An 11,615-nucleotide genomic window follows, 5' to 3' on the forward strand; every position below is an offset into this window, starting at 1 on the left:
CTTTCTGACCATCCCTGTTGCTTCTCAGGGAAGTCTTCTGTTTTTGCTTGCCAAGAAACAGAGCTCTACTAACAAGTGTCCTGTCTCTGGTTACATAAACACTCAAAATGAGTCCTTATGTCACTTGTGAGGAACTTTTTCTATTGCCATGGGTTTCTGACTTTTTGTACAGCTCTGAGGTAAAGTTATTTACAGTATTTTCTCATTTGATTTCTTGATCATTATTTGATCTGATATGAACTTCAGGCTTTTGTTGGGACAAATATGTGGATGATAAGTGACTTGCCTCCTGTTCAAGCAGTCATCTTGGTAGGAAGTCCTCATTTATTCTTAATGAAAGCATTATACTGATAACTAGAACACCTGTATTATAGTCTCACACATAAAAGCAATACAGGTTATCCATCCAATTGTATGTCATAATCTGGACAACAAGCATTTTCTAACATCCTGGTCTTCCTAGATGGATGGTTAGGTCTTTCTTGAGTGCTACTGGATCTCTTCCTGGAGGTTCTGCAAGGATCATGAGGTTAATGTAACCAATATATCATCTACAAATAGGGGCACCTAGAAGTCTTCACTATTAACAGAAAACATCTCTTCAACCTGGTCTCTGTATTTGACTTCATTAATGACAACAGCAAATCCTTTTAGTGAACATACATTCTTTATTATATCTTAACTAATATAATGGTCATTCTACTCTTTTTGTTTTTTTTTTCTTCAGAAATTATTGACCTTTTTATATATGTATGGGAGATACTTCATAAGATGGCTTTTACGACAGCATTTTGCTCTACCAAATCAAATTCTTGCTTTAGGGTCAAGAAATAATAAAATCAGTGGGATTATATTTTCCACATCTTTCAGGATATTACATAGTGGCAAAATATCATCCACTATAAAATAATAATGGCCAAAATCTGTCTATAGTTACTACTAACATCCTCAATAAGAATGTTCTCTTAATCTCATGCAAATTTTACATAAACCAAAAGGCAAGAATATATGTCATTAATCTTTAAAGCTCTCTCACTTTCTTCTACATCCTTTTTTTTTTCATTGAAAGTGTTTAGGAGGGGCGGCTAGGTGGCGCAGTGAGTAGAGTGCCAGCCCCGGAGTCAGGAGGACCTTAATTCAGGTCCGGCCTCAGACACTTAACACACACACACACACACACACACACACACACACACACACACACACACACACACAACAAACCTAGCCGTGTGACCTTGGGCAAGTTACTTAACCCCAATTGCTCTCCAAAAAGCAAAAACAAAAAACAAAAACAAAGTATTTAGGAAAGTTATTTACTTTTATTATTTTTAATAATATGAGAGCATTTTTTTCACCCCATAATTTTGGTATCTACCATTCCTTCAGATACTCTAAAAATTTATTTCTAAATTCCCTCAAAATTGATATGCTTTCACCAGCAATAACTTCTACATACCCTTGGTCTGATTCAACTGCTTTTCCCTTCTTTTCTCTTAATTTCTATTTCATCTATAAGTACATCTGTGAATGTAATGGTTTCATTTTCCATAATGGTGAAAGTAATTTGTTATAAAAATACTTACAGATTTTTTTCATCTTTTGACTACTATCCCAGTTGCAGATTTATCTTTAAAGGTTTATTTAATTGTGTTACTCACCAAAATTTCTTTGAATTGGTCTTACCTTCCAATACTTCTCTGTTTGAAAGGTAGAACTCTTCACAATCTTCCACTATCCTTTTCCATAATATTTCGCAAGACAGATTACATTTTTAAACTGGTGTAGCATCAGGTGGGCATATATCTGCCATGTAAATAAGTCAATCTGTTCACTAATGCACTTTTGGGTCCTCATTATGGAGACTAACATTGGTTGAACAGCTGCCGTATGACAGTATTGAAATCATTATATATATATATATATATATATATATATACACACACACACACACACACACACACACACACACACACACATATATGTATACAGGCGTGTACAAACACACACACACCTTCCATTATTTATGATCAATAAATTGTTAAAAGTGATTTCTAATGACTTATACTGTGGGTGATTTAAGTGATCATTTTTTCTTATTTTAGGATAAGAGATTTAGACTTAGAAGAGATCTCATACAGCATCTAGTACAACCTCCTCTCTTTTTCCTATATGGAAAATGAAACCCATAGTGGTGACTGCCCATAAATCTTAAAGTGGCAGAGCTCAGGTCAAACTCAGGTCTTCTGACTTCAAATCTAGCACTCTGATCAATACCATGGCCTCTAGTTTTGTACCAATATTTATCTGTAACAACTCAGTGGTCAATCTACCTTCTTCCATCTATTTTGTATATATCTTATATATACATATTAGGCTGTATGTTGTCTCCCCCAGAATATGAGCTCCTTGAGGGTGAGGACCATGTTTTTGCCTTTCTTTGCTCCCCCAGGGCTTAGCAAAAAGCCTGGAATATAATAAATGTTTATTGACTACCTGAATACACTCAGGGGATTCAGATATAATTCATCAATGATGAATCATTTCCTATCCATTAACACATATTCCATTAATAATTTTGCAGAGTTAAATGGTACATGCTTTTGTCCATCACCTCCAGCTTCATTTCTCAAAGAAAGTAGAGATAACTAGATGGTGGAATAGATGGAGCACTGGAACTGAGTATGGTAGACTTGAGTTCAATTCAGTCTCAGAACCTGGGAAAGGTACTTAAGCACTATCTGCTTCAGTTTTCTCATCTGTAAAATGAGTGTAACAATAGCACCTACCTCCCAGGATTGTTGAGTATAAAATAATGTGATATTTGTAAAGTTATTTCTAAGTCTTAAGGTGCTATATAAGAGTTAAATTACTATCATCATCATTATTATTATTAAAAATTCAGGATGTGAACATAAGGCTAATGTGTAGTTCATAACTTTGGGGCCTTTTTAATTCCTTATTCTTGGTCCATGTTTTGCAACATAGCTTTCAGTAACTTCATAAACTCCTACCTCTGCAATGAAGTTGCCAAATATTTGCCAGTAACTTCAAAACACAAGCTGATTTAATGTAGAGGTCTTACTGAAGTCTTAGTGGTTTTCTGCCTTAGCATTCTGCAACAGATGTCGACATATAAACTGCAATTATGTGCATGATGGTCTTTTCCCAAATACGTTAGATGAGAACTACAATACAGGATGACCTTGTTGCCTTTGACTATATGATAAAACCAATTCACCAACTTCTTTATTGGACTCTCCAAAAAGAGCTAATTAGTCAATGTACAGTATGCTACAACTTTATTCTGATTTGGGATTCATTTAAGGAAACAATGTCAAGATTTATAGGACTTAGGTTCTCTGGTATATCTACTCATGTCCACTATGAATGTCACATCCAGAGATCCTGTAACTAAATTAAAATTTAGAGATAGGAGGGGGCGGAGTCAAGATGGCTGAGTAGAAGCAGGACCTCCCCGCTGCTCCAGCTTCCACCTTCCCCAATCCATGTAAAAAGGGGACTCTAAACAAACTTTGGAGCTGCAGAACCCATAAAGTGACACAGAGAAGCTAACTTCCTGCTGAGGACAGCCCGGCAGGCCAGCAGGAATCAGCCAGAGCAGTGCTCTGGGAGCCGAGCTGAGCCCCATGTCAATGCTTTAGACCCAGGGTGGGCCTGATCAGCCCCTGGTCGGAGGGACTCCAGATCAGCAGCAGCTGTGGCCGTTTCCAGATTTATCAACACATAGATGCAAAGGACAAAGTGAGAGGTCAGTGCAGTCTGGACTTTGGAACCCAGTAAGTGGGAGTGTGTATGGCTTTTGCCCCCGGGCAAGAAGCCGCTGAGATGCCGGCACAGCCAGCCAGCTCCACATGGCAGCTTCAGCTCCTGAACTGCAGAGTATAGGGGGACCAAGCACCAGTCTGAGGGGTAATCGTCTTGCTTTAACCTGCTTCCATCTGGATTGTAGTCTACGGTGGAGATCCTGGGGTGTGTGTCCAGCTTGCCAGAGCGTGTGGAGACCTCAGAGAGGGCACCTATCTAATACCTCCAGCACCTGAGGAAACCCCAGAGACTGGGACGAAAGCTCCCCTATCTGATGGCAGAGCCTACTGTGGCAAAAGCCCAGGGGTCAAGTGACGGAGGGCCAACATGACCAGGCAAAGGAAACAAAGCAGACAGAAGATTCCAACATTAGACTCCTATTTTGGGGACAAAAAAGAGCAAAGCATGGGAAAAGGAGGAAGACAGTGAAGTCAGAACTCCTGCACCAAAAGCTTCAAAGGAAAATAAGAGCCTGTTACAGGCCATAGAGGACCTTAAGTAGCAGATAAGAGAAGTGGAGGAAAAATTGGGAAGAGGAATGAGAATAATGCAAGAAAATTAAGAAATGAGAGTCAACAGCCTGAAAGAGGAAAATCACACCTTAAAAAATAGACTAACTCAAATGGCAAAAGAGGCTCAAAAAGGCAATGAGGAGAAGAATTCCTTAAAAAGCCAAATTTGCCAGATGGAAAAAGAATCTCAAAAGCTCACTGAGGAGAATCATTGCTTCAGAATTAGACTAGAGCAAATGGAAGCTAATGACTTTATGAGAAATCAAGATGCTGTTAAACAAATCCAAACAAATGAAAGAATAGAAGGCAATGTGAAATATCTTGTGGGAAAAACCACTGACCTGGAAAATAGATCCAGGAGAGATAATTTAAAAATTATTGGACTACCTGAAAGCCATGATCAAAGTAAGAACCTAGAAATCATCCTCTAGGAAGTTCTCAAAGAAAACTGCCCTGATGTTTTAGAACCAGAGGGCAAAATAGAGGTGGAAAGAATCCACCAATCACCTCCTGAAAAAGATCCCAAAAAGAAAACTCCTAGGAATATTATAGCCAGGTTCCAGAATTCCCAGATTAAGGACAGAATATTACAAGCAGCCAGGAAGAAACAATTTGAATATTGGGGAAACACAATCAGGATAACCCAGGATCTGGCGGCTTCTACAGTGAGGGATCAAAGGGCTTGGAATATGATATTCCATAAGTCAAAGGAGCTGGGATTAAAACCAAGAGTCACCTACCCAACAAAACTGAGTATCATGTTTCAGGGGAAAATATGGCCATTCAGTGGAATAGAGGACTTTCAAGCATTCTTGCTGAAAGAACCAGAGTTGAATAGAAAATTTGACACTCAGATACAAGCAGCAAGAGAAGCATGAGAAGGTAAACAGGGAAAAGAAATCATAAGGAACTTGTCAAAGTTGAACTATTAACATTTCTACATGTAAAAACAATAATTGTGACTGATGAAACTTTTCTCAGTAGTTGAAGGGAATAAAATATATATATATGTATATATATACATATATATGTGTGTGTCTGTCTATATATGAGGGTATATGGGCATATGAATACATATGTGAATGTGTGTATATATGTTTACAGGTAAACATAGATAGAGGGCACAGGACCAGTTTAATAGGAAAGGATGATACTTAAAGGTGAAATTAAGAGGTGAGAGAGGAATATAATGAGGAGATGGAGAGAGACAGAATAGGGTAAACTATCTCATTCAGAAGAAGCAAGGTAAAATGGTTACAATGGAAGGGAAGAATAGGAAGGCAACAGGGAATGGGTCAACCTTATTCCCACTGAATTTGGCTTGAGGAGGGAATGAAATACACACTAAATAGGGTATCTCACCCTCCAGGAGAGTAGGGGGAGAAGGGGATGAGAGGGGGGATGATGGAAGGGAGGACAGGCTGGGAAGGAGGGAAATTGGAACAACCACTTTTGAAAAGGGACGGGATCGAAGTAGAGAATAGAACAAGTGGGAGGTGGGATAGGAGGGAGGGAAATATAGTCAGTCTTTTACAATATATCTACTATGTTATTGTTTTGTATTAGCCACACATGTACAACCTATACTGAACTGCTTATCTTCCCAAGTAAGGGTGGGTGACAAGGGAGGAAGAGAATGAATCTGGAATTCAAAGTTTTAAAATCAAATATTCAAATATAAATATATATATACACACATATACTATTATTAATACTATTTTACATGTAATTGGGAAATAAGATATACAGGCACTGGGGCATAGAGATCCACTGGAAAAGTCCAAAGGGGTATGGGAGAAAATATGGGAGAGAGCAGATTGGACGAGGTGGGTAGGGGAAAAACGGGGAGAAAAATTGTAACTCAAAATATGGCAGAAATGAATAATGTAAATCAGAAGTTAATAAAGCATTTGAAAAATAAAAAACAAAACAAAAAAAATCAGCTTTGTAAAAAAATTAATGAAAATCGATTTCTTTTTCTCTGCAGCCCCTACCCTACATTTTAATTCTAATAATAAAAATCTAATAAACATATATGTGCAACACTGGTATTTCCTAAACTGGTTTCCCAACTTTACAAAGTATATGGAATGCACTAGCAAATACCACATGACCACACACATCTCATATTTATTTGATAGCATATTCAATGAAGGAAACCTGAGCCACTTAATATTACATTATTGGAAAAAAAAGAACATATTATAAGTTCAAATACACTTTTTTTTTGGAAACAAATCCAAATCATTCTCAGTCTGCCTACTTGAGATAAAAAAAAAAACAACTCTGTGCAAAAATATTTGTAGCAGCTCTTTTGTGGTAGCTAAGAATAGGCAGTTGAAAGGATGCCCATCAATTGTGGAATGGCTAAACAAGTCTTGTATATGACTATAAAGGAATATTATTGTGCTATAAGAAATGTCAAGGGGGCAGCCAGGTGGCTAAGAGAGTAAGAGCACCGGCTCCAGTGTAGGGATGACCTGGAGATCGGATCCCAGGCTCAGACACTTAGCACCCACCCAGAAACACCTGGCCATGTAACCTTGAGCAAGTTACTTAACCCCAATTGCTTAGGGGTGGCCAGGTGGCTCAGAGAGTAAGAGCACCAGCTCCAGGCTCAGCGAGTAAGAGCACCAGCTCCAGTGTCGCAATGACTTGGAGATCGAATTCCGGGCTCAGACACTCAGCACCACACCCAGAAATAACTGGCCGTGTAACCTTGAGCAAGTTACTTCACCCTGATTGCTTTAGAAAAAAAAAAAAAGATTTAAAAAAACATGTCAAGCAGGGTGATTTCAGAAAAACCTAGGAAGACTTACATGAACATATGCAAAGTAAAGTGAGCAGAACTAGGAGAATGTGGTATACAGTAATAGCAACATTGTTTGATGAAGAATTGTGAATGACTTACTATTCTCAGCAATACAATGATCCAAGATAATTCCAAAGGTCTCATAATGAAGCATATTATCCACCTCCAGAGAAAGAACTGATATTGTTTGAATACAGATTGAGGCATGCTATTTTTCACTTTCTTTCTTTCATTGTTTTATTTTATTCAAATCATCTCATAGAAAATTACTAATATGGAAATGCTTTACATGATTGCACATGTATAACCTGTCTCTGATTGCTTCCTATCTCAGGTGTGAGGGGATAGGAAGGAAGGGAGGAATGGATAGAATTTGAAACTCAAAACTTTAAATAAAAATGTTTAAAAATTGAAAAAAAAAATTTAGAGATAGTCCAAAAACCATGTCATTCTTTTACCCTCCGTCGCATTTTTTTTACCCTCTGTTACTATCAGTGTAGAAGCAGAAAGAAGCTGCACAGCAATGAGGAATTTTATTTTTCTTTGTATCATGATCAAAGAATTCATAACTAAGTAGCCAACCTACTGGTGATGAGTTTGTTCCTACTTAGCTAGACTGGTCCTCCAAAAACAAAGCATATTGCAAAACTATATTGGAAGTAGTTCCAGAGTTTGCAGAACATCCCAGAGTATAAGCTATCATTCATTTACAAATAAGATTTCATTTATCATATCACACTTCCCCTCCCAAAACTCCATTACTTGGGCTATTAAGGTTAATTAAAACTGACAGAGTTATCTATAGGACACACAAAAACCATTGAGGACTGTCAAGACACAACAAAAATAGAGCTTTATGATGTGACCAAAGAAAATCAATTTTAGAGTACAAAGAATATGTACATTTCTCCATAAGAAATACAATTAAAGTGATTAGTGGTAGTCTTCAGAAACTGTAGTGTTCCATGACATAACAGTGTAGAGACTCAGGGTTGGTGAGAAGGATGCAACAGATAACAAATAAGGGACCATAAATAAGAACCGAAGTAAAGGATGGCACCAAAGAAATATATGATCAAAAAAGAACACAGGTTAGTTATGTGGCAAGAACAAAGGATACACTGCCAATCTTGCAATGAAAATCAAGAGGAATGAGGAAGGTCCTCAGCATGTTGACTGGAAACCTTGTAGTGAACTTATGGAAAGACATGGAAAAAGAGTCACAAAGGTTGAGAAGTCCTGCATGGGCTACAATCTCCATAAGTGGAGGAATTACCCCCATCTAGGAAATCACAGATACATCTGACTGCCAGATTATTCATTAGAGAAACAAAATAATAAGATGGAATATTTTTTTAAATTACAGAAGAAGTAATCAAAGTGACAGAATAAAAAGTAAACTTAAAAGGCAAAGTGTTTTTCCCATATTCTTAAATAGAAGGCAGTAGGTTATCCAATATACTTTTACTCCTCTCTTCACATAGGACAGGATTTTCTACAGTGATAGTACCAAGAAAACAAAGACTATGCCAGACTATTAGAGAAGAGTGATTAAATGGATAAACTACTGGGAACCAAATGAAACTGATGTTTCTCATTGATCTATACTATACCCAATCTGTAAGGGTAGGATTGGGCTACAAAAATTATTTCACATACTATATTTAATATACATAATATAGGGCAGTGAGGTGGTGCAGTGGATAGAGTGCCAGGCCTGGAGTTCAAATTCAGATACTAACTAGCTGTGTAACCCTGGGCAAGTCACTTAATCCTATTTCCCTTTGTTTCCCTGTCTGTAAAATGAGCTGGAGAAGGAAATGAAAAACCACTCCAGAACCTTTGCCAAGAAAATGCCAAAAAGGAGTCATGAAGAGTCAGACACAACTGAAAACGACTAAACAATCACATATTTACTCCAATAAGGACAATCTAATGAAGGATCTCGACTGTGTTCTGAAGAATTCTGGCTTCTCCTGAAACATAAAAAGATTCCACAGGCATTTTTGCAAGTAGAATTAGACAATTCTGTGAAATTATTGGATAATTTTCTTATTTTAACTATCTGTGAGAATACTATTTCTAATTAAAGTGATTATGATTCTTTTACCTTCTATTTATAAATGATACTTTCATAATTATCCTGTATCAGTGTACTCACTCCCAAATACAATCATAGATATTGCTAGGATACAAAAAAAAAAAAAACAAATACTACCCCCTATAGGTCAAATACTTTTAAAACATTTGCCATAATCAGCATAACGAACAATATAAAAGAATGAAAAGAATTTCTATTAAAAACATCATAATCAACATTTCCAATATAACTAGCATATTTTTATTGTCATTGCTATTATTTCAAACCCTATACCTTAAACAAATTCTTAATTATATAAACTGATGTAAATTTTACTTTATTACCATTATATACTATGACAAAAGGTCACAAACCTTTAAGAGATATTCAACAAAATGAATGGAGAGGAGGGTTTAACAGGTCAAATAATGGAATTCCTCCCACCCACCCCACCCACCCTAATTAAAACAGTTGCATAAAGTTGGTTGGTTTCCTATAGGAAAAGAGACATGGACAATTTCAGAATTTTAAAGATTTTATTGGGGTTTTTTGTGTGTTTAGTAAAAGGTTAGTAGGTTTACTGAGTCTGTTTTGTTATTAAGATTAGTTAGTAAGTAAATGCAGGAATTGTTCTTTCACCTAGGTATGGTAGCTACAGTATTCCAGTTGCATCTGGAAATTGCTCGTTAAACTTGGGATCTGGTGCAGAGACTCCACACATGCTAAATCCTTGTGGTGCTCTTAGTTTTCCTCTTAGAACTGTCCTTTCTAAAAGAAATTTGTGTAAGTAATGATTCTGCTTTGCGGTGAACCTGTTTTATCACATGTATCTGTCCAATTGGGTGTACTTAAAAAAGAGTTGTCCAGGTGGATTATTTTCATAGATGAGTGGTGCTAACGTTCTAAGATGTGGCTTGTGCACTGTATTTGGATGCTCCTACCAAATAAGACCCCATGGATACGGAGGACCTGGGTCATCCAATGCTGTCCAAGGAACACATGCATTTAAGTTACCAAGTACTCTGTATATTTCTGGTCCTCTTGGCCTAATATCATCTAATCTAGTTTTTCTACAACTTTCTGACCATTCTAGGTCTTGATTTTGTGTCCATTCATGTTGTATTAGACATTTTCTGTCATTTTCATTTTGGCTTCTGGCTCCATGTCGATAATCAAAAATGATTCTTTGTCCAGTGTGCCATCGGTTTGGTTTCTATATGTTGTTTGTGCAGCACCAGATATTAATGATGGTTCAGATCTTCCTGTCTTAAAAGTCCATTCAGGGTGAAGCATCTCAGCACTGAATGGTCTTTGTCTCACTGATTCAGGGTATTTGGTGACATTTGGTATACCAACCCTCCAGGAATTTTCTTGATTCACTGCTGCTTTTTGATTATTGTCAAAGCTAGGTATGATTTGTGGAGCTCTGCCTAGTTTTCTCTGGTCTTGGTAATTCATTGTAATTTTAGTTGGTTTGGTTTCAAAGAAATATTTGGCAGTAGGAAAGTTAACTCCAATCCTTGGCACTTCAATAGGTATTTTGTTTTCTATGGTCAGGAAGGGATTTTTTTGTTGCTTTTGTATAGTGAGGAGCTAGTTGGTTCTGTGCTCACTACTGTGTCTTTGCCTTGCTTAAAGAAGTTATAAAAGTCTGTGTAGTAGCCCCACGGATATAATTTATTGGTTTCCCATGGGACGTATCCTAATGTTTTTAGAGTTCCTCCATCACACAACCATGTTATTATGTTATTTGTGTCTACTGCAACTTGTATGGCTGCTGTGAGGTGATTATTATAAACTTTTACTTTTGCTCCTTCTGGTCCTTGTTCACTGTTTTAATAAAGCAAAGGTCCTTGTTCACTGTTTTAATAAAGCAATGTTGAATAATTCTTGTTCTAGTGAGCCTAAACTTAACTCACTAACCATACCTCGGATGTGCTGAAAGTCTGATGGGGACATCCAAACTCTCCATGCATCTGAGTCTGTTATACTCCAGAGTGTTAATATTTGCATGTATGAGTTATCTTCTTGCCCTGCTCTTGTGTTGCCATCTCCTGCAAAGTTTGTTTCTATGTTTTGCAGAGTATATCTTCCATTTGGTGGCATGCTTAAATGTATGTGCCTCGAGGCATGTCAAGTCATAGTTACATAGCCCCCATCATAGTCCCATGTTGTTATCATCTGTGATGCCACCTGTTGATATGCCAACTCCACCACCTCCTCCAGATCCTCCTACTGTTCCACCCACCCCCATTTGTGATACCTGGTTAGTTAGTTCTCATGAATATTGCTCAGGTTCTGTTCCAGACACGTTGTTTGGTTGGTTAGTTTGTCTGAAGTTCCTTTTCCTTGCTAGGTTTATGAATCTATGTCTATGCGACTGTTT

The 11,615-nt window shown here is 37.3% G+C and overlaps 1 protein-coding gene across 9 annotated transcripts in view; it reads right to left on the reverse strand.

Annotated features, from left to right (window-relative positions):
• The window catches only part of VPS13B (vacuolar protein sorting 13 homolog B), a 1,080,499-nt gene that overhangs the window by 890,825 nt on the left and 178,059 nt on the right, over positions 1-11,615 (reverse strand). The window lies entirely within an intron of this gene.

The sequence above is a fragment of the Petaurus breviceps genome, unplaced genomic scaffold (genome assembly GCF_028583685.1).
Source record: "Petaurus breviceps papuanus isolate PSGF00001 unplaced genomic scaffold, PetGlider_PUasm1.0 98, whole genome shotgun sequence".
Lineage (NCBI taxonomy): Eukaryota > Metazoa > Chordata > Mammalia > Diprotodontia > Petauridae > Petaurus > Petaurus breviceps.